General features: G+C 38.1%; 1 protein-coding gene across 4 annotated transcripts in view; it reads left to right on the top strand.

Annotated features, from left to right (window-relative positions):
* The window catches only part of RFFL (ring finger and FYVE like domain containing E3 ubiquitin protein ligase), a 60,530-nt gene that overhangs the window by 7,575 nt on the left and 28,789 nt on the right, over window positions 1–24,166 (top strand). For 2 of the 4 annotated variants that reach the window (XM_016163214.2, XM_016163210.2), the window contains exons 1-2: window positions 5,507–5,633; window positions 10,084–10,227. The exons of 1 other annotated variant lie outside the window; for it this stretch is intronic. The gene's annotated coding sequence lies outside the window, so the exon portion shown is untranslated. Of the gene's footprint in view, window positions 1–5,077; window positions 5,634–10,083; window positions 10,228–24,166 lie in introns of those variants that run through there. One more of the 4 variants, XM_016163212.2, reaches the window with a different exon arrangement.

Raw genomic sequence — 24,166 nt, 5'->3', positions numbered from 1 at the left:
TTTTTAATCCCCCCCCCCCCCATCTACATTCCCCCTTCTCCCTTTGGCACAGAATTTAAGAGTTCTGAGTATCACATCAGGAAAGCAGTTTTTGGTGTCACAGCATGTAGTCAGATGTTTATGTGAATTTTAATATATACATTTTTTCTTTGCAACTAAATAGTGTTTTTTTTAAAATGGGAAAAGTTTAAATTTGTTATGTTACAAATATTATAAAAGTATATTAAAATATGCTTTCCGTTTTAACATGTATTTAAAAATATTTTTTACCTAAAATAATTTTTTTATCAGAGTTTACATACAAATTGTGACCTCTTTATATTCCTAAAGGCATTAGTAAGATTATGTATTACTGCACTAGATCTCAGATTTTAGTGTGTGTCAGAATCTTCTGGGTACTTATAAAAAATAAATTCTTGTCTTCTAGCCCAGACCTATAGAGTCAGTGTTTGGGAATGAAGCTGGGGATTCTGATGGAGCTTATCTGCAGACTTGGAGAAAGTATTACTGTAAGAAGGAACCACTCATTTAAAAATAATAATAAGGTTGAAAAATGCTCACATTAGCAAGCTGCCTTTATTTTGCAGAGGAGAAAAAATACTCAGACTCACCCAGGGTCTCCAGCTAGTTGGCTCTTGCAGACAGGCAGTGAGATCTTATGACCCCGAATTTGGTACTCTTTTGCTTAGATTATACCATATTTTCCTATTGGTTTTGCTAAGTACTTTCAAATCAAAAGCTATATAATAGTGAGGGCAAGGGTGCTGTGATAACTTCAGAACAATAAATGACTAAATTGGCACTTAAAATGTGAAAAATTACTACTTCCCAAACTATCTGGTGAAGGGCCAGCTTTGTAAAGTTTTTCCAACCTGTTGCCAACTAATATTTTTGTAAAGTACAAGAAAAATTACCAGAAAAATCATGTGCTTGGATGTTACAGCAGTGTCAAAGTGCTATAAAAGTTTCTTCATCCTTACTGTGATTTTGTGTGAGTGTTTATCTTGACATGGACCTCCATGGTGGTCTGCAACTGCACACTTTGAATACCATTGTTTTAGGTGGTTCTGAGGACATACATGTTAGGAACTTGATATTAGAGGTCTTTGATCCTTTTCTTCCTTATCCTACCTGTAACTGAAGCAACCAACTGAGAACTCTCATTCTCACTTGGGGAGAAAAGTTTCATTACTTGGTGATTTGCTAGATCAGACCATAATTTTAATATCTGGGGATTTGGTGGGGGACACTTTGTCTTTAATATATTTAAGAATAAATTGATAGATCTTGCATATGTTGCTTTATCAGGACAGATATTTACCTCTTTCAACTAAACTTCCTGGCCTGTAACTTTATTTATATTTCATAAAAATGCTTAAAAGGTGGGAGACAGAAGGTAAAATTTGAGAGTATGCAGTTTCTTTGAGTCACTTCAGTTTGTGTTTGCTTTTTAGAAGCCTTTTATGAGTAGTCTTTGGACAGGTGTTATTTTGTGTGGCTATAATGTAAAAATGAGTGTTGAATTGGAACAGGGAAGAAAATCTCTTCATGCACGTTTTGTGTCCTGGTTTGATTGCTTAGTTGGATGAAATGTCAAACTTGATAGATTATTGGAGCTGTTATTTTGGTGGTTAAACAATAATGAAACTGTTTGGATGTTTGTGAGGAACACTGCTGCCTGTGTCTGGACCTCACGCTGGAGAACATTTCAATTGTTCAGAAGCAATACTAGTTAGAAAATACAGCTTCTGTGGCTCCTAGCACAGCTGTAAATTACTAGCTATCTTGAGGCCTTTGGACAAGCATTGTTTTAACACTTTTGGAAACAATTTATGTTTCTGATTCCAAAATTTTAGTGGTGGTTTTCTGAATGATTGGGCAATCTAGAAATGGAGAAAAGGTAGTTTACGTATCTAGGTTATTCAAGTCAGGTCTTTTTTCTTTAAGCATCACTAGAACCAACTCTTTCTAGCTGGGGCAGGGATGGGGTGGGGGCTTTTATGGGACTGTTGGCTGCCTGGGCCTTTTTTGCCCTAGTGACTATTCAGTAGGATAGCATGTTGTCAGGTTGTGTGCCAGCCTGCAGAGGACTTCGGTTATCATAACCTTGATTAGGATAGAAGGATGGGGAACATGAGTGAGGGTAGAGGTTTTTTGAAAGTCTGCCTGCCTGCTATATGAAGTCTTGAATTTTCTCACTTCGAACGTTTCATTTGGTGGAAGGTGTTACAAAACTGTCTTTATAAAACTGTTCCCTATCCTATTGAAATCATATGTTGCCAACAGAGCTTGGGAAGTGTTAAGCATGCTTAGCAGAATTTATTTTACTCATTCCATTGTGTAAGATGACACTTTTTTCCTGAATGAAATTGTATGCATTCTAAAGTGGGAGTTAGGGGAAGACTTATTCTTATCTAAATGTATGAGAGAATATGGTATGTAAGACTCATCAAAAGACTGACATTTCCTTTGCTGTGTGATAGTTCTCTTTGTGTCATATTTTACCTGTATAAAAATGGCCGGCAGTTATTGTGTGCTTACCATGTGCCAGAGACTTTACTATATGAACTCATTTCATCTTCCCAGCAATCCTATGAGGTGTAGGTATTATTATCTCTGTTCTACAGATATGAAAATGCTACACAGAGAAGTGAAGTTAAACACAGTGTTTGAACCGAAATAGTGTGTCTGTAAAACTCTGAACCACCAGGCTATAGCTGCTTCACACTGCATCAGCTCACCTATTATGATTACTTTTCAGAGTAGATCTTTAGAAATAGGTTTCATTTCATATGTGAGTTTAAAATTATCCTTTTGTACATGGGCCTCCTTGTATGGATTGTGATTTAAAAACGGTATCAGCAATACTTGTTATTTGTTTTACTAGTTTTCTGTTAGCACTGAAAGATTGTTTTATAGTTTATTTCTAATTCTAAAATTTGATATATAAACCAGTCACCCTTAAAAACACTTTCAGCTAAACAGTTAAAGCATTGGGTTAATTTATTGGTGGTTTTTCTTCTCTGTTTCTCTCTCTCTCTCTCTCTCTCTCTCTCTCTCTCTCTCTCGTCTGTTTGTCAATAGACCATCTCAATTAATTGACTTCTATGTAAGACATGTAGATGTTGGTGCCACACAGGACCTCATATTGTAAATGGAATAAATGGTGATAGACCACTTTCAATAAGAAGCCCTGATCAATATAGAAAGTAAAATTTTGTTATCTGGGCTTGAGACGTGTGTTGCTTTTGGTATGTGTGAAGCCCTGTGAGGACTGGCTTGGAGAATCACAGAGGAAGCATCATTTAATTTTTTCCACTAACCTTTCCCTCACATTTTAGAGATTGCTACTGAGATTTTTGTAAGAAAAACTTCGTAGTGAGAATCCTGTCATGTGTGAGGTACCCTACCTGGTAACCACATCTTTCCCAATTTATTTGTCTAATTAGTGTCATTTTCAGATGCTTTCGATTTCAAGCAGGACACCTTTGGCTGAATGCTGAGCTGAAATTGCCGTGAGAGTTCATTCTACATGGGTTACTTCTGTTGCTTTCTGGCTCATTGCTTCTGGCTCTGGGGGAACTCATAAAAATACCTGCAGGGATAGGCCTCAGGTAATGCCTGAAGTGTATTTTGGGTTGTGGAGCCAGCAAATGATACCTGCTTAAAGAATCTTTTTTTTTTTTTTCATGCCACAGTGGGGACTGCAAAATACAATGAAATGTGTTTTGCTTTGTAAACTTTTCACCTCCCTTAGTTCCCCATAGCGATTAGACAATTAAGTGAATAATTGCACTTTTACAGTCACACACGTCCCCACTTCCCCAATCATCTCTAATCCTTGACAATCAGTAATCTGTTCTCTATAATTTTGTCATTTCTGAAATATTACAGAAATGGAATCATAACAGTATGTGACCTTCTGAAATGCACATTTTTCCCTTAGCGTGATGCCTTCCATCTAAATTGTTGTGTGTCGCAATAGTCCATTCATCTTTATTGCTAAGTAGTATTCCGTGGTATGGGATGTACCACAGTTTTTTTAACCATTCACTTACTGAAGGACATTTTGGTCGTTTCTAGTTTTTGGCTAACAGATAAAGCTGTTATGAACATTTGTGTACAGGTGTTTATGTGGATACAAGTTTTAATTTCCCTGAGTTAAGTGTCCAGGAATACAATTGCTGTGTCTTATGGTAACTGTATGTTTAGTATGTTTAGAAATTGCCAAACTATTTTCTAGAGTTATTACCTTCTCTAGAAGGTAGCATATCTGGTTTTTAAGTTTGTCAGATAACTTAGTGTAACTGGTTTGTCTGACAAAGAGCAAAGATTTTTGAGTTTTGTGTATTGTTAGCCCTCCCTGTGGCTCTGCTTCTGAACAGTGTTCAGTGGTCTGTTGATTTCCTTTGTAATCTCACTGCCATGATTTTCTTGAGAGAGAGAAGACTAACCAAGACTAGATTTAGGGAGAAGCAAGAACTCTGAGCGCTAGATCAACCCCCTCTCTTTATCTGGCAGTACCTAGCACAGAGTTGCTTCTATCATAGTGCTGTCAGCGATGGTGATGAACAAACAATGCTATCCCCAAAGTATGAATTTTTGGTTAATTCTTTATAAATTTGCCTCAATGAATATAGCTTTAAATATACTGAAAATTTGGCTCAGAATAGCCATAACACAACTTGTTCAAATTGTTCTATTTTATTTGTGAATTGATTACAGGTACCTTATTTTTGGTAATGTTAATTGGCTTACACTGCTCACTTGAAAATACTAAAGTAGTACAAAAGTGTATATATAAAGCAGAAGGTAAACCCCCATCCCTACCAGAAGTAACTGCTATTAAATGATTCTAGACTTTTTAACTATATGTGTTTGTATTCTATGTACATATGTATGTATGTATTCTCTGTGTGTGTATGGTCCCTGCCTGGTATTCTGTAGTACTTCCCCTCCCCCTCCCCCCCGCCCCCAGTGGTTAATGTATTATGGGCATTTTTTTCTGTTTTTTTTTTTTTTTTTAAATCACTTAATGCTTGGGACAGCTTCCTTTCTCTAACTCCCCCCGCCCCTTATAAAAGGGATGAGAGAGATAGATACCTTTGAAAGACCTAAACAAAATATATTTTATTCATGTTACAGGATTTTGGGTTGAAATAAGGTGGTAGCTTTATTTGCAAGTAAATCAGTACAATTCTGGATGTTAGATCTATCTATTTTATTATAAATAATGCAAGTCTGATTTTATAATGTGATCTCTTGCAGAACCTTAAGGGGGAAGCAAGAACTGTGAGCACAATAATCTTTAGAGAATGTATGGCCCTTTGGGTATTTGTCTACTCATCAGCTGCATAGTCAGATGGAGTGTTTTCTTAAGTGCTGCTGAAACGCACAGTTCAGTCTTTATTTTGAAATCTCTCCTCTGTCTCCTCTTCCTCTTCCATTGCTTTCATTACCTTGATGGGACATACAACTGTGCAGTCTTATCCTTTTATTTCCATAGCCTACAGAAGCCAGTTTGAAGATTAACTATAGGTGAACAAGTAATCTTATCCACTTGGTGAGACATCATCCATCAAGATGAAACACATGTCAACAAAGGCCTCCTAGACTTGGGGACCTGGATGAAGGTAACTTAATCTTGTGGAATTTTTAGTAGAAACCAGGGTGGTTTAGGAAGTTTGGCTTACTGAAAGCAGGACATGAATATGGATGGGCTCAGGCATTGAAGTGAGAGAGAGGGAGAGAGGAGAGTGTATGTGTGTAGGAGGAGAAGAATCCAGAGATAAACAGTAAAGAAGAATTATGAATTCAGGAAATCTTCAAAATTGAATTACAGAATTTTTATTCTGAGAGGGTGGTTACTGAGAAATAGGGCAGGTGCTTACTAGTCACTTCATTGTGAAGCTATCGGAGTTGTTTATGTGATGAAGTTTGATGACAAAGGCCTTTTCCCTGTCCTTTTCCTATATTAGCAGCTCAGGGGGAAAAAAAACCCCCAACAACATTAAGAAATAGCTTTGTATAGAAAATGACATGCTCAAATGGTTCCAAGATTTTCATTGCAGAGTATCTCAAGTGGGCTGCCCGAGATAACTGTTTGTTTGGTCACATTGCTGACTTCCTTTCTCTCAAGCTTGTCATCAGTTTCTCAGACTGTGTCCTGGCAGCTTTGGATTTTTCCTTTTCTGCAGGCTTGCTATGTTTTCAGTTCCTGACATTTGGGAGTCTAGTATTTCATTGTATCTGAGGTGGGCAGTTGCTATACCCTTTATATTGGATACCTTTCTGAACTATGAAGTATTATACCACAGTGGATGATAAAGTGCCCACAATTACCAATTACCATACAGAACAGATTCTGGTATCTGTCCCGGTGAGGACAGACTGTGTCCCTTCATGGAGCTCAGGGATTGTTTTGTATTTTCTATACAAAGCTATTTCTTAATGTTGTGAAGAGGGTTGTGCCTCACGCAGTGCCAGTTTCTGTATCTAAACATGAAAGTGGCTCGTTAAAGATTAAAGGGACTGCCTAGTCCTTCTGGCCTCAAGATGGAATGATCCCCGCCATAGCGACAGCCTTTGTCTCCCAGGAGAGGCCATTTTATACAGCAGGTTTGTGCTCCCAAATGTTACAGTAAGCCTGAGTTGGCTGATGTTGTGGTGATAAGTTGGCATTTGGGTACTCTCAAGACATATGAGCTATGCAGCATCCCATGGTTTAAATTTCTGGGGAAAACTGCCTCATCAGGAAGTCAAAAGCGTCTACTTTCATCCTGTGTCTTTGGGGAGGTTTTCTCCTTTGTTTTATTTGACTATTCTGTTGAGTTAAGTGAACTTTAATTTTCACAGCCATAAAAATTCCATTAAGCCCCTTGTACTGCATCCCAGGTGTGAAAATGTCTCAGTACAACACGACTGGATGGCAGCTAAAATCCTTAAGAGTAGTTAGGATAATTGTTTCTGGAGGCTCGAAGAAAATAATGGTCCACTTGAGAGGATAGATTCAGTTCACTTGTTATGTTCTTGGTGGTTTTTGTGGGGGAGGGGACTAATGTCTAAGACCTGCTCAGTGAGACAGTGGTCTTGGAACAAAACTTTCCATTTCACTGGGACTAGTGCTTGCGGGGGGACATGGCTATGGCTTGTCTCTCAAATCATGATCCAAGGCCCATCTGCATCAGAATCACTTGGGAGAGGGAGATACTTATTAAAAATTTCAACTCCGGGGCCTCCCTCCACTTCTAATTCAGTCTGGGGACTGGGATAGGAAATGATTATTTTCAGTAAGCACCCCTGTTGATTCTTAAGTACCCGTAGAGTTGATTCTTGAGTATTCTAAAATTTACTCTGTTTTTCATGTTTAATTTCTGTGATTTATCAGGTGATAGATGTTTGGTTGACACATTATCTTTTTTGAAGGAGTACACTAGTTTAAAAAAAGGTTATACAATCACAGAACATCAAAGATAAGAATTTGAGAGTGTCCCTAATTCTCCATATGATGAGACAGCCACTGGTTCCTGGAAATTTAGGTTTACCAGTTCATCAATCAGAAAAAGGATGCGGACAGAGATAAGATTAATTTTGTTAAAAAGAAGAAACGTACAGTATCATTTAGGATGTTGGGAATGGGAAAGTAGATAGGTATTGAGAAGAGAAAGTGGGAAAGGGAAAAGATGAAAGTAGTTTATGAATGGTAACAATTTTAAACTTTAATTGAATTTTAAATTACCAAACAATTGAAAATATGGTTGTCATTAAAAAAAATATTCAAATACTGATAAAGCTAAAAATACCTCCTCAATCTGCTCCCATTGCAGTTCCCTGCCTGGTGCGTGTATCTTTTTGTATGTATTTGGTAATTTTCTGTGGATTTGGAAGACTGCAGAATCCTGAAAAATGAATATTTTTTAGTTCTCTTTTGACACCTGCTTACTGTTTATAATGTTAAGATGTATTGCAGAAAAGAAATATGGGCTATCATTGGCAATACATATATCTGTTCAAGTCAAACAATGGGTACGGGTGTGTGCAAATTTTATACATTCACCTATACACACATACATACACATACACCTATAACATCTATCGTATCCATCCTTAAAAAGTAAACATATAGCTTCGGGTAATAAATTACTTATCTGAGTTTTAAGATAATGCATTGAATGAGCTTAAGCACAAAGCCACAATTATTTTTAAAATTTCTCAAGTAGCCTTATACTCTCATAGTTTCTGTATAGCCTCATAAAACCTCAAGTGCCTGAAACCATTAATTCAAATTTAGCATCTTTTTTTTTTTAAAGCTCTACGTATGTAATCCTCGCCTTTTCCAGTCTAAATGAAGGAACTAGGATGGAGTATGGTTATATTTGGGGGAATATGACTAGAATGTACAGAATCCCAAACAGGGAAATGATAACCTGTGCCCATTCTCCTCACCTGCTAAATGACATTTATCTTAGCAGAATTAGGAAGTTTTGATGTTTCTGGCCCTCATGTTGCTCTCCCTCTACATGACATTTATTTTGCTGGTTACAGTGTCATCTGGATTTTCTCTTCCTTATGTAAAGTTTACTAATACAGAATGAGTCAGAAGCTTCTAACAATACTGTGCTTTTCTAAGAGTCCATATTTGTACTGTATGTGCCTTGAGAGTTGTTCCCATATTAGAATATGACTTATCATCAACTACAGCAATATTTTTTAAAGTGTGGTCTGGGAGATAATGGTTGCTATAAATATACTTTTATCATATTAACCTACACTGTAGGAAAACTTTAAACATTTTCTGAAAAGGAAAACACTGAAGGGGAAGAAATAAAAGAGGGAACATAAAACCTTATACAAGCTCCCATGGCTATTCTACTGGAATAATGTAATTAAGGGGAATTAAGTGAATTGGATAAATAACTTTTTTTTTTTTTTTTAACTAGCCCCTTGAAAAGGAATAGAATTAAGTAGCACAGTTTTTAAAACCCAAATTATACTGGTCTACATGTATATTTTAATTAACCTAATAACATTTATTGGATAACCAGCAAGTTGGCAGCTACATTCAGAGTTCATGCCATATGAGACCTACCTTGAAGAATGGATGAGGCTAGGTATGGTGTCCTCGAATGCCCATGTTAAGAAATAGCTAATGACCATGGGAGTTTTGAGCAGGAAACAGAAGGAATTGATATGAGCTTTAGTTTCTTTTTTGTCAAATGAAAACCCATAGAATGCAATCTTTTTGTTTTCTTTTTGTTTTCTTTATGCCAATTCTAGCCTGTCAGGGCAAATTCAATTATAATTGCTGTCGATGAGCCAATCATTCTAGAATTGATTTTTTAAATAAGCTGCCTAATAAATGAGAATCGACATAAACTTAGGGATATTTCTTTTAAAAGCAAGTGTTAATATATTTTCCACAGACTCATATGCCTTAAACACCTAGTGGGTATGATGGTGGATAATTTAGCTTTAGTGTAGAGAAGATTGCAGGCAGCTAATGAAACAAAAACCTCCAGTATTTCTAATTAGAGAACTTGAGTTGTCTAAAGAAATAGAGAGGTCAGAGAAGGCCTCGTGGGGAAAAAGAACAGAGCCTGGTTAGAGCTGACAGAAATTCACCCTAATGATTGATTTAATCAGCCTGTGGTGACTGCAAGTTCCCCTAGTCCTCTGACCCAGGTGTTCTAATTTGTAAATGCAAAATGGTTTATCAGCCTCTTGGGGGAGATCTTCAGCACTGTGAACCTCCTACCTTCAGTTATCTTGCTGTCTTGAGCCCCAGCTGTTCTCAGATGAAATTTCAGAAAGTTACCACTGGAGCTTTTCCAGTAAGGCCTCCATCAGCCACTCTGACCCTCAGTAGGGGAATGAGGTGTACCTTTTCCCAGTAATCAACACTCGATTTAAGAAAAATCAGTTGGGCACCTTTTCTAGGTTGCAGTTGATTGTGGTTGGCTGCAGTTGATTGTGGTTGGCTCAGGCTGAGTTGTTTGGGAAATACTGTGCATTGCCTAGCATGAGTCAGCACTGTGGAAACTGCCTGCTCTGTTGCAATCCTGCTTACCAAAGATACGTCCCCAGGCGGCACCATTCACTTTGCCTGAAAGCCACTGCTGTTGGTTCCTGAGATGATCTCATCCGAACATGGCTCCAACGACCTCAGCGGCAGGAACTAGAAACAGCTTGCTTTCTGCCATGGCAATGTTTTGAAACAGGCAAAATCAGGTAACCCCAGACTATTTTCTCTTAGTTTCATTAGTTAGACTGAGTTGCAGTAGAAACTGGGTAAATCTTTAGTCTTCAGAAGTGAGTCAACACCTTATCATTTTGGATATCTTAAATTAGTCATTCAACTCTTTGAGACTGAAAGGGAAAAGTTTCATTTCATTTGGGATATGGATGTGGTTTTAGACTTAATGAACCATTTATTATACAGACCTTCAAGAAATCAGACAGATTTACAGCTTTATCCATGTTTTGCTCTTGTGTTTTCTTTTCTTTTTGTATCTTATGAGAAATAGTTTAATCAAACCAAACCATTGTTAAAGGAAGAGAGGCAAACATATTTGTTTATTTATCTAATAGTTGTGAATACTGAATTTTAGACAACACTGTCTCACCAATGAGTTTCCTTATTTTCTGAGGTGTAAGAACCTCACCTCTTCCCTAATTCTGTTCAGGCCTTCTGCTCTTCACCTCTAAACTTTTAAATCTTTAGCCTTACCATAGGTAGTTGCCCCTTTCAAAGTTTGCTTCTACTTTTAGTTACCCTAAATGATCCATGTTCTCTTTGCCTCAGGCCTTTGCACAAAATAAGCCTTTTCTGAAACGCACTGCACCAACTTAACCTAGCAACGTGGCTTTAGCCTAGAAGTCACTTCACACTCACCATGACTGAATGAATGAGTGCTCAGGGGAACTCTGTGTTTACTCGATCATGGAATATATTAAGAGTCGGCATCTTTCGTTAGAATTATGTAGTACGTTTTCAATAAAGGTAAAATGAAGAAAAGCCTATATTCTACTTCCTCAACTCCGATCCTCCTAGCAACTCTTTTTTTTTTTTTTTTTGCTTTAACCTATGTTTCCTACCCTACTTATGTTTTCCTGAAGATCATCAGTAAACTCTTAATTACCAAACCCATGTCCTAGTTTCAGCCTTCATCTTACTTAATCTCTGCTAGCATTTGGCACTATCGAACCCATTCTTTTTTTCCCTGCAACCCTTTTCATTTGGCTTTGAGACCTTGTCTCTTCTGAGTTTTCAGAGTATCTTCTTCTTATTTCTTCTTATTGTCTTTTGATTATCTCCTGAATGTTGAGATGCTTCAAGGCTTTGTCTTAGGTATCTTTTCACTCTTCCCTCCACCCCTTCCTCTGATGATCTCTAATATACCCTTAAATTCAGCAGTCCTCAGTATGTCTTACCAGCATAGCTGTTTCTCCCAAACTTCAGATCTTATTTCCAACTTGACAAATCTTGAGAAACGTTGTCTCACTTGACAAATCTACCAGAACGTTCAAGAGGCACCTTAAATTTAACCCATACGTAACAACTCATTATCTCCCCTACCAGTATCTGTTATCTGCTTATATCGCTCTGTATTTGAACAGTGTTAATTATGTCCACCAAGTCTTCCTGTTTACTCTTTTTATGCCTTATGTCCTCTAAATATGCTAAATATATGGTTGCTAAACCCTTTTGATTACTATATTGGAGTACTGTATAATGTGTCTTTTCTTTATTCCCGCTGATTGCCTTAATTTACCACAGGTCAAAAACTGGACATTTTGTTTAATCAGCCCAATGACTTAAAATTTTGTGTGTGAATACTTTTAGGTAGGACCTGTACTCAGGTAGTTTTCAAAGAGTGCCACTGGTTCTCTATTTCTTGCTTAACTTAATAGGTAAAGTTCTTCATAATTTAACTCTATCCTACCTGTTACTATTGCCTGTCTTATCTCCCTCTCCTTTCCCCAGCCATTTTCTCCTCTTCAACCTCACTGAACTCATTTTTCCAGTTCCCGGTTATATCATGTCCTTTTAGGACTATACCTTTTCTTAGGGGCCTCCCCTTCTGACTGGCAAGGTTCTCATCACCTGAGAGACTTCGTCCATATGTTAAACATTTTCTCGCTTCCTCCAGCAGAGTTATTCTTTATTGTTATTTTTTATTTTATCAGTTTCAAGTATACTGTATGTTGGTTAGACATTTACATAGTTTATAAAACGAGAGTTATTCTTATTTGGACTTCTGCAGCACCGTGTCTCGTCTACTAGACTGCTGCATTCCTTGACTGAACCTGGTCCCTGTCCTAGTTCCAGCAGACCGGGGCTAGAGTGGGTCCCCAGGGTTAAAGCACTAGTCTAAACACTGTTATTAGTCTTGGAAGTATTAGAAAACTTATAAGCTCTCGTGTTGGATGGCATGTTTTTAGTTCCTGTTTGATGAACTTGAGCCCATGGTGCCTATTCCTTGTGTCACCTGAAACCATCAGGTGACCATTCAAAGTTAATTTGAAGATTTATAGGGCTTGCTGAAACCTAGTTCCATAATGTCATCTAATATTTTTATAGTACTCTACAAAGTATTCTCTGTATCATTTTATTTGATATCTATATTACTCTGTGTTAGGTGGGCTTTATTATCCCCCTTTTACTGTTGATTTTAAAGCTACTTCTGACATTGAAGCACATACATTCAGATAAGACTCAAAATGTTTTACATTGCATTAAGTAACTGGTTTGTCTTTGTAGTTAAATAGTCCCTGTTGGGTTCTACAGAAATTGTACCTTTGCTCAAGAGGCACATGCTAAAGATCTTGTCTTTTACAAGGCCACTTTATCTTTGAGGTGTAGGAGGAGGAACCTGCCTGATATGAAAAGGCCTTAACAATGTTAAGAGACCTTGACTGGGATTAATAGTGCGCTCACCCCAATCTCTCAGCCTTCTCTGTTGTGCTTCAAATGTCTAGAATTCGTTAAAAACTACTGCAATAGTGGAGTGTCAGACCAAATTGATGAGTGAAGGGAGTCATCACCTAATGGAGTAAGCCGAGTGTTAAGAGCAGAGAAGGTTTCACAGTAATTCTAAAAAGTGATTATATTTGTAGGGTAATTCATAACTTTTGGGGTACTAATATACCATATTTGAGACTATGTGGAATTTCATTACAAAGGCTAGGAAATAATCTCTGTTAGGTGCTGGTATGTGATATCCAATTTTGGCCCTCCCATACTTAAGAGAGGATAAAATGATTAAAAAGTTTAAATAAGTCATTATTTAAAATTTTTTTTAAAAAAGGAAAGATTTTAGCCTGGAAAAGGAAAAACTAAGGAATGACTTGATTACCATCTCAAGTAGCAGAATAGTTTTTGCCAGGGGGATTTGGATTAATTGTTCTTCATGCACTTCAAAGACTTAAGAGGAAATGGGCTTAAATTGAAGAAGGAGTAATTTTAATGAATATGCGAAAGTTTCTTGATCTTCAAAGTTGACATTTGAATGACTGCTAAAAGAGAGTGTTGAATTTCTGACCATTTCAGTTATCTATGATCATGTAACAAATCACTCTAATATTTTTAATGGCTTCAAATGACAACCCTTTTATTGCTCATAATTCTGTGGGTTAGTAATTCAAAGAAGAGGGATATATGCTTTGCTCTTGTGGTGTTAATTAGGCTGGAGGATTTATCATGGCTTCACTCACATATCTGCGGCCTCAGTGCTGGCTGTTTTCTGGGACATCTTGGTTCTTCTCCATGAGGTCCATTTTTCTCTTGGCCTTTCATCATTCATTAATCTAAACTGGGCTTCTTTTACATGATGGTTGGTTTCCAGGGAGCAATAATGGAAGCTGCCAGGGCCTCTTAGGGTCTAGGCCTGCGAGTCATGCATCATCATTTTCCCCCCATTTTTGGTTAAAGTAAGTCACCAGTGTAGCCCACATTCAAGGGAAAGGGACATGGACTCTACCTCTTGAAGGATAGAATGTCAAAGTTACACTGCACGAGGGTGTGAAGTACGATTGGAATTATTGTGGCCAATTTTGGAAACAATTTACTGCACTGACCTTAGAGATTTCGAATGAGAGAATAATCAATATGTGTTTATTGAATAGATAGTTTGGACATATGATTTACAAACTTAGCTGCATATTAGAGTCATCTGGAAGCTTTTTATAAGCATAGACTCCTTAGGTACCACACATGTAAATCAATATCTCCTGGAGGTGTTGGCACATAAGAGATGCTGTGTCTTTTCAGGTAACTATCAGTAAAATGACCATGGGGTTAGAGGAAGGGGAGAAGATGAATCCAGATAGGTATAATATAAATGGTAGACTGGTAGGTTAAGATAGGTCTGCTGGTCTCTTTCTGGTTTTAGCACTTGGCTGAAACCCTCTGCCTCGCATGCTCTACCTCCTAGTCTGCCTAGTGTAAATTATATCTCATTCAGTTAGCACATCATCCAAGGAATGTTTCTTGATGCCTCACTTTTTTCTTTTCATAGCTTCTAGCACTTTTTTCTTCATAGCATTTTTAGTTTATAATTAAATATTTGTTTGATTATTTGACTTAATGTATAATAGACAAAATATGTGTGCTTTGCTAACATAGTGCCTGCCTCATAAAACGTACTGAGTATTTGTTGAATGAATAAGTGGTTGATTGAATGCATGAATGAATGAAGCGATAGTTGAATTCAGTATTAAAAGGTGATTAGGATTTTGGACAGGTGGAGCAAATGAATAGGGAATTTATAATTCTGAAGCAGAAAGTGTGGATTATGTTGCTTATATAATTTCAGAAGATTAGAAGAACTGGTTTGGGAAAAGATGAAGAGTTTGGTGTTTACTTGGTACACTAAATTTGGGGTCTGGATATTTAGCAGGCATTTAGAAATTAGGTATTAGAACTGAAAGGTGAGATTGATTCCAGATCTTTTGATTTGGAGTTATCTGATTAAAGACTTGTGGGCTCTATTCATTCAGTGAATACTTTTTGAATTTCCACTGTGTGCCAGACAACTATGTTGTAGGGAAGGTGAGCTGAAGTCTGACAGATAAGGGCCAGCTTCGTGAAAAGAGCTATGGAGAATGTTCCAGGAACCACAAGTGTATAGGCTTTAGGGCAATAAATAATTTAGTATTTTGGGAGAACTAAAAGGAGACCACCAAAGGCTTAGAGTGAGGTGAAGGTAAGGGGAGAACGGTACGAGGTAAAGTAGGAAAGGTAGGCAGGGCCCACATTAGATGGGGCCTTTGTGGGCCATATAGGGAATCTAGGCTTTACAGAACATTGTGGGAAACCACTGAAGTCTTTACAGCAGAAGAGTAACAAGCAGTGTGTGTGTGTGTGTAAATAAAAGGTTACCCTGACTCTGTGTAGAGAATAGAGTGGCAAAGTGGGGACCACTAAAGAGGTGTTTGCTGTAATTCTTGGGAAAGTGGCATACAAGGCAGGGTATGGCAATGGACGTAGTGAGAACAGGATATTTGCAGGATATATGTAAAATGTAGAACCAATAGAATTCACTTAGAGAAGAAAAGGAAGAATGGTTAGTATAGAGCATTTAGGGGGCAACAGGAGGAACCAGGGAAGGACAGGAAAAAAGATGGTCTTTGAAGTCGAAGGGAGAGTCAAGCTACTGCACTTTCGGTGGGAGCTGAAGGGGAAGGAGGAGCCTATAAGAGAGACTGAAGGAAGAATATGGATAGGTCATCCGTGTATGGGGCTGCAGGGAGGTTATGAAGGTTAAGGACTTAGGGAAAAGCCATGCATTTGGCCATCCGAAGGTCATTGTTGATCTTGGAGAAAAGGCTTTCAGAGTGGATTGGAGTTAATGAAAAAGTGTGTGATATGAAGCAGAATACTAGCTACTCCATTGAGGGGAAGCTAGTAATTAAAGAGATAGGGAGGCCTAGCACAGAGCTCACTTTTTGCAAACTTGCCTAGAGAAGTATGTGTGAAGGCAGGTTTTTAAAAACTATAATGAGCCATTTACTGAGTATCTATACTCTATGCCAGTCACTGTGCTAGGAGCTATATCAGTTTGTCTTTAAACAGTTTGCTTAATAGTATAATGGCCTCTAAAATGAATTTCTAAATTCTAGGGGTCTTTAAGACCTTCCTTTGGGGTATGTGAAGGAAATGTTAGAGCTAAGTTTTTTTAGATTTTTATCTTACCCTTTGAAATTTTTTAGCGTTGTTTTAGATAGGACAGTGTATTTGTAGTAGTACTTGTCTAATTTGCTATTATTATATATAGGTATATTGGAGATGTGCTAAATTTTTTTAACTGTTGGTTGAAAACGGTGACTCTACTGGTCTAGTGAATAAAGGAGAGTTATAGAGCTGGAGAGAAAAGAGGCAGAGAGACAACAGATGAGAAATCAACATGCCAAGTGGTCAGCACATTGTTTTAAACCTCTGAAGCACCTTGTGAAGCCTGCATGAAACCCAGATGGGTTCTTGCACTGTCTCCCTGCAGCAATAAAGGAGACAGGATAGAATAAGAGGATAGGAGCGAGAAGCATCCAATTTGGATGGAAGGTAAAGTGCTGTCAGATGCATCTGCATAAAACTGGTCAGAAAAAATAAAAAAAGAACCCTGTAAAGTTATTGCTCCCATTTTATAGACAAAAAACTGAGGACTGGAGAATTTAACTTGTCCAAGATCACACAACTAGTTAAGTGGTAGCACTGGAATTTGAAACTTGGTCTGTTTTACTTAAAAGCCTTATCACCTTGCTTATTCTTTTCCCTCTTTTTCTGCTTAATGCTTTTTCATATTTTTTCCATCTAATTTTCACAGTGATTCTATAAGGAACATATTAAAATGTCCATTTTGCTGTTGAGGAATCTGAGGCACAGATGAAACATTTAGTGCATGGTCACATATCTAGTACATGGCACCAGCTGGACTCCTGCTTGCAGTGATCTTTCTACTCGACCACCACACTGCCTCTCATAATAAGCGGACGGAACCCAGTTATTTGAGTAAAGTAGGTAAGGAGGTTTCTAGTTATCTTATGAAGTTGGAAGAGGACGAGGGTTAGAAGATTACTTAGATGAAGTAGAAAACAGTAATAGTTCCCATTTTTTGAGCACTCTGTGGTGTTAAGGGTTTGCTTCAATTGTCTCATTTCGGTTTTACTCGTTTTTACAAATGCAGAAAATGAAGTTTAGCTGAGTTAAGCACCATAACAGGAAGACTGATTTCTAACTCCAGGCCCCATGTCCTAAACCCTGCACAAATCTGCTCTTTGGAAAGTTGATGTGGAGACTAGAGATGAACAGAAGATTTCTGAGCCCAGTGATGACGGCTTGGTCCTGGTTGTATGCATTTATTGGGAACCCAGTAAATGAAGTCTTTGGACTTTTCTGTAATATTTGGTAGCTCAGGTGTGGAGAGGTTGGGGAGGGCAGGGGAAAGGAGGGACAGAAAAGTGTAGAGTAAGAGGTCAGTAAATCAGAAAAGGACTTCAGTGTACAGGAATGGCAGATTGCAATGGATTGTGTTGTTAAGAAAAGTTGTGTTTTAAATTAATATTACAGTAAAGATTTTTTATGATTCTGTTTGACGCAAGGTATATTGGAGGTATGGAGGAAAGAATACAAAGATGGATGAGATAGGACCTTTGACCTGTAGAATGTTAGAGAGGGGATAAAATGCTTGACCATAGCATATGATTGAAGGGTCTGAGAGAGGTGGAAGGTGGAGAAGTATTATACATATTGGCTTGTTGTAGATCGAGGGTGACATTATGTAGGGATGGCCTGGTGGGTGCCATCTAGCTTCTCAAGAAGACCCCTATGCTTTAGGTCTGGTTCTGAGTTCATAAAATATATTTTATTTTGTATCTGGAAATGATCAGTCTTTTGGAGACAAGATTCTATTCACACTTGAGTGACTGTGTGCAAAAAGGAATGCCAATTTATTATTTTAGACTGCAGGATTCCTTTCCTGTTAACAAGATTCTGGATTTTGCTAGGATATTGCTTTTCAATATCAAGAGATCTGAGAAATGAAACTTAGTAATATCAAACTTGCTTGGGATCATGGAATAATATGATAGAATAGTTTGTGGGGAGAAGGGTACAGTTACAAAAAAGCTAAGATTATTGATTGCTTACTACATACAGGAGGACATTTAATTCTCCCAGTGTCCCTCTTGCAAAGTAGGCACAATTATCCTCAATTTACAAAAGAGGAAACCAAGGCCCTGTCCAAGCTGGTAAGAGACTCAACTGAGATGGGAACCAAGTTCCTCTGACTTTTAAGAGCCTGCAACCTTACTGCTACTGTATGCTCTTCCCATTTAAGCTTCGTGGAAGAACCTTATCCTGTTGCAGAGAAGATGATGTCACCTAGCTCCAGTATTTCTCTGCTTTAGGTAATTCTGGAATCAAAATGGCCTCCTTTTTTTTTAAGCCTTTTCTAAGTTTCTTTGTTGACCACACTTTGATGGGGTCACAATTCTTTTTTTAAATATATTAATACTGTCATCCAACACTTTTTGTCCTCTTCTTATTTTTGGTTTGGAAGACATTGCATCTCCTTAGAGGGACTTTACATATTTGCAAACATTGATTTTGTGTTGATTTTATTATCTTAATTTCACAGGTTAAGTTATGAAATTCCTACAGCTCCCAACTTGTCAGCCTCCCCCCTCCTCTACTCCCCTTCTCCACTGGATTTAAATTCAAATTCTGAGTCTGATTTTGGAATACTTAGTCTGGCTTCAATCCAGCTATCCAATTTAGACATGGCTCTCTGGATTGCTAGTTCTTATTATCGTGCCCACTTAAATCTCAAATCAAGTTCAGTTACTCACTGTACCTATATGTCCTTGATTTCCTACTTGGTTGTCCTTGGTTTTGTTGTGTTTTTGGCTTTGAATGTCATTCTTCCCGTGAAGCCTCCTCGTGTGATCCCTCACTAGGAGTAATCACTTCCTCCTCTGGGTCTCATAGTAGAAGATTCCCTTTAAGTCTCCTTTATGACACCATATACTTTCTGCCATATATTTCAATTGTTTGTGTGCATGCCCTTATCTCCTGTTAGATCATAACCTTGTTGTGAACATCTGTCTGGTTGACTTTTGTATCTCCTCTAGTGTCTAGCTCTGTTCCCTGTACATCGTGGGCATTTTGATATTTGTTGTATGAATGAATGGATAAATGGAATTTCAGACTTAAGTTTCTGCTCATTGGTTTATATTTCTTTCCCAGTCTTCGCTTTTCTTCTTTCTTTTCCATTTCCTTTTCTTTTAAAGTTGCTGTGCTTTCCTTTGCCCTGACTTACCAAACTTGACTTCACTGCTCCTTTTCCTTATTCAGATTTTGCTTCATTCTTTCCCCACTGGCAGTCACTGTGCAGGAGTGCCACATGCCGCTGGTTAGATTTTCTCCATCCTTTTGTGGTTCTGTTCTCTCCAGGAATCATATGACCAGCCGTGATTACATTAAGATCTTAATCAAAAGACCAAGTGTAAAGAACAGTCCTTAAGGTTTGTTTGTCTGTTGCTTTCAAATGGGAAACTTTCTGATCCACGTTTCAAGGGAAAAATAAAAAAAAAATCCTTGAGTACTTGGGAGGTTAGATCAAGGCATATATATTCACACTGTAGGATGTAGGATGTTAGAGGCATCCTATTTGACCAAAGTAGTAATGCAGTAAGCCACAGAAGCTTCTGTGGTTAGTGTTGAATCACTGAATTTTTTTCAACAGCTGGAAGAAGCATTAGAGATTAGTGTAGTCCAACTCTCCTGCTTCCAAATGAAAAAACAGACCCAAAGAGGCTAAATGACATGTCCATAAAAACTGGGATATTTGTTGCCTAGCATTTACTCTCAACATTGAATATGACTTTGGGGAACCACTAGCTCTTTTAAAGCAATGTTAAGTTTTGCTTGAGGTGGAGTCTTTGGGTTTCTAAAACTGAAGGCTTTTTGCAGTGCCAAAAAGTAGACTTAGGTTGGTAGGAGATTGGATTAGGGACAGTGTTTACCAGAAGGGCCTCTTTAACAGTCCTGATCACTCTGGGTGGTTCCCTTCTGGGAATCTGCTTCGTAGGGACCGGCTGACAGAAATTTGTTCCTTCTACAATTGAAAAGAGACCGTTTAATATAAAAACATATCCATATTTTTCTTGCTCTTTTCCCCAGTCCTTATATTTCAAGTTTTGTTTAAGGCTTAATTTTCTTATCTTGGTACTTTTTATGTGAAATTTTTATTGCTTACTCTAGGTCAAATGTTAGTATGAAGCATGGGAAATCCAGAACTGTCTTGGAGGCCTGTGATTGTTTTTCGTGGTTTTTAGGTGACTTACCTGACTCACTGAAATTTTGTCCCGTGAACCAGTCATTGGCAGTTATGGGAAGTTACCTGCCTGTTCTTGGCCGGGGAGCAGCAGTGTAAAGAGATAGCCCAGAACAGGAAGTCAGGTGCAAACAGGATGTGCTTGTCTTTACTGTAACTTGTGTTGCCTATGTTTTGAAACTTGCTATGGTTAAAAAGAAAACTTCTAACATCTGAGCTTGGCTGAAGAAGTCTCTGTTTCCGGTTTTAAAAGGAGCTACTAGTCCTTTTATGGCCCATGTCTTTATACAGGAGGAGCACATCTTCTAGGGATCAGGTCATTCTTCCTGGTGCATGGTGATTTTTCCTAGTTTATACCATTATTGGTTCATATGCATTATAATATGAAACCACTTAATTGACTGCTAATCTGTTACTTTTAGTAGCTGTGAGATTCAAGCTGTGCTTGCCTATTTATTTTTTTTTAGCAACAATAGAAAATCTTAGCCTAGAATTCACCAGCCAGGTTCCTTTTGTTAGATTCTAGGATTTCTAGCACAACTTTCGAGTGTTTTCTGAGCATGGTAGTTTACAGATTACCCTGGTTTTAGTCTTTGAATTGAAAATTTCCGAATGTTGAAGGCTTGATCTATTTTTTAGCTGCTGAACTGTTTTACCTTTAGGCAAGTTTCTGGAGAAGAGATTAAATAAATAGTTTGTTTTGGGGGTCATTCAGCTGGTAAACAATCTTAGGAACCCCTATTTTTTGGACCCCTCTCCCATTCCTCATTGCTTCCCATTGTGAAATCTGCTTTATTATATTCATTAGGGGGCTGGATTGACTATAGAATAAATATCTGTGGGGAAATAACCTTGGGATCTTTGTTGGATTATTCTAACTGCTTGAATTATTTCAGAACAGGTCCATTTTGATGGTCTCAAACCATAAGCTAATGACTATGGGACAGGGAAAGATCTGGGTCTTGTTTGTTTTGCATCCTGTACGTATCCTTGCCAAATTGTAAAGACTGTCATCCTTCCACTTTGTAATTCTAGGAGCAAATGGGTGAAATAGTAGCACATCTTATCAATGAGAAAAACGTCACTTCCTCATTAGCACAGGTATCTTTTCTCAGGAAAAAAAGAGTGGAAAATATGAGCCAGTTTACACTTTGTTGTGGAATATATAGGCAAAGAATAAACCCTGAAGACCAGGTTAAGTACATGTGTTCACAAAGAGAATATAGTGAGAAAACAAGTTTTCTTTGTGGTGCTGGGCGAACTAGAAATCTCCATTTCTGCTTCTTGGGATAGATACTGGTCATACCACATTCTGGCAGGAGCGGAAAACATTTCAGAAAGTCAGCATAATTTTCAGATTAAGAGCAAACATCAAACTAAGCCAAAGGTCTATGGGAGGAAAGGGGTGGCTAGTCTGAATTCATCCTGGATTTATCACAAAATCCCATCTGACTTCAGTGCAGTGTAAGCACTTATGGAACACCAAGTAGGGGCCAGAGGTGTATATGTTAATTCTTTGTATTTGGTGGGCAAAAGGGGTTGAGGAGCTAATAAAGGAGAGAATCTAAACTAGCTGGATTGCTGGAAAAGTGACAAAAACCTTAGTAGTGGGTATAATGGGGTAGAAATTTATAGCCTAGGGCTGCACAGAGGACATAACACTTCTGAGCACCTCTGAGAAGAATTCTTCAGGGATTATAAAACTGAGAGCTTTTGGAGGGGCCTGGAGTTGTTTAGTTCTTGGAGGATCTTTGGAAAACTAGATTGAATTTGATTAAAGGTATTAGCATGTCTAACACAAAAAGGATGATAGAGGATAGAGCAGATAAATTTTGTCGCATTAAAAAACCTTAATTATTTATAGCCAACTTTATTGAGCACCTGTTATGTGCATTTAACAATAGTAATTTGTACAGTCCACTTTTGAAAGGTAAAATGCATAATTTCGATCCTAGATGCAATTTTGTTCTGAAATGTGGCCTTTTCCCAAGGCATAGGAGTGCCAGAAATCTTCTCACCAAGTAGCTGGCTTTGTGAACCGTTTTTTATCCTAGTTACCCATTAGTTATTCACTGCGATAACATCTCATAGAAGCAGCTTCTTCAGTTAGAAGGTCCAAAAAGCTTATCTCGTTCGTTCGTCTTGTTTCCTGCACAAGAGTTTGAGGGGGATCGGAGTCTCTTTATTCTTGATGAGCCTTGTTATCAGTTTTGATGAAGAAGGGTCCTGTTGTAATTAAACTGCAGGTCTGTTTATTCTGTTTTTAGCATTGTTAGGAGATTTTACTCTGAACTGCTTTCTTTCCTGATTGACTCACCCTTTGGGGCAGAATGCCTGGGCAGAAATTAAATGTGTAGGTTTCTCTGCTGCAGTGTTCAATCTGTCATGTCTCCTAAACTTCACACTAAGAAGCAGCCATTTAATTGGTCAGACCCCGAGGGTGATATTTCGGCACAGCTCCGTTGGTTAGAATTACTTTTCCTTGAACTTAATAGCAGATGCCGAGGTCCCTCTGCAGATACTTGTCATAGACTAGTTGAAACCAGGGAATTTCCAAGAACATTTATAACTCGTGATTATCAAGTATGTTTTTCGGTTGTTTACAACAGTTACCACTTTAGGAAAAAAGCTCGTTTATTACTAGTGGAAAGTGAAATCTCTCCTTTTCTTCCCCTTTTTCATATTATCATTTTAACACTTTCTGATCCAGGACTCCCTGCCGTTCTGTTTCATACATCCTTTTGTCACGTTTCTCCGTCCACCTTGCTTGTGCTGTGCATGTCAGTAGTAACAAGCAAAGCTCTGCATGGACCTGGGTGTATCTGGAAGAGGTCTGTCTCTTTGATATCTAGCATCTCTTTTCTCTGTTATGTTGCTTCTGTATTTGTAGTTTTCATTTTTATTTGTACTCTTTGCAATTCTCATCACCATACCATTCCAAGCCCAAATTCCCTGGAGGGCATTGAAGTCTCTGTGCCTTGTGGTGAAGGGAAGGGATGGAAGTGAGGGTCTTGTTCATCTTCGAGGCTCTTCCTTTCTGGTTTTCTAATGCTATAATATTTTTCTATTATTTTAAAAGTCAGTTTGTTACTGTTCTTTTCTTGTTTTTCAAATAGTTTTAGCAGACACTTAAAAATTATCTTCAGCATGTGTGAGGTGGGCATATTACTCGTAGACTTTTCCTTATAAGTGTTTATGTGGTTATATGGGCTAAAAGCCCTTAATTTGCTGACCACCCTGGAATCACGACTGTGGAATTCTGAAGCATGAATTTCTGCCCTCCTCCCTGCCTTTTAAAGCTCTAGTGCTGTTACCATTAGCAATACTTCAGATACCTGGTGATCTCGGCACTAAGGCTGGGGCTAACGCTTTAAAATAGACTCGTTCTTGTTTCCTGTTTCACTTTCCACCCCCTAACCACGGGAGAAGAATGCTTTAAAAAGAATTACATGAATTCTTAGGTAATCGATTAAATACAGTGCTGCTGGAATTCTCATCCCCTCAGAATGTAATCACCATGCAATGCAGGGATTTTTGCCTTGTTTTGTTCCTCGTTGAATCCCCAGTGTCTAGAGAGGGCTTGCCAGACGGTAGCGCTAATTAATCAGATGAATGAGTGGAAGTTGGAGAGATGTGTTATAGGAAGTTGTACAAGTATGCCACGAGAGCACAGACAGGGTCACATTTCCCTGAGGAAAGAACTGCTGCATGTGTGAGCTAAGGTGGGAACAGCGGCTGAGAAAAAGGTTGAGAAAATAGCTTGAGGGAGGTTCCTAAAGACAAACTAAGCTTGACATTTGAGGGACTGAAAGAATAGTAGGGTAGCTGGGGCTAAG

This window comes from Rousettus aegyptiacus, unplaced genomic scaffold, assembly GCF_014176215.1.
Source record: "Rousettus aegyptiacus isolate mRouAeg1 unplaced genomic scaffold, mRouAeg1.p scaffold_m13_p_6, whole genome shotgun sequence".
In the NCBI taxonomy this organism is placed as follows: domain Eukaryota; kingdom Metazoa; phylum Chordata; class Mammalia; order Chiroptera; family Pteropodidae; genus Rousettus; species Rousettus aegyptiacus.
Note: the sequence above shows the minus strand (reverse complement) of the source record. Positions and strands in the feature narration are given on the sequence as shown.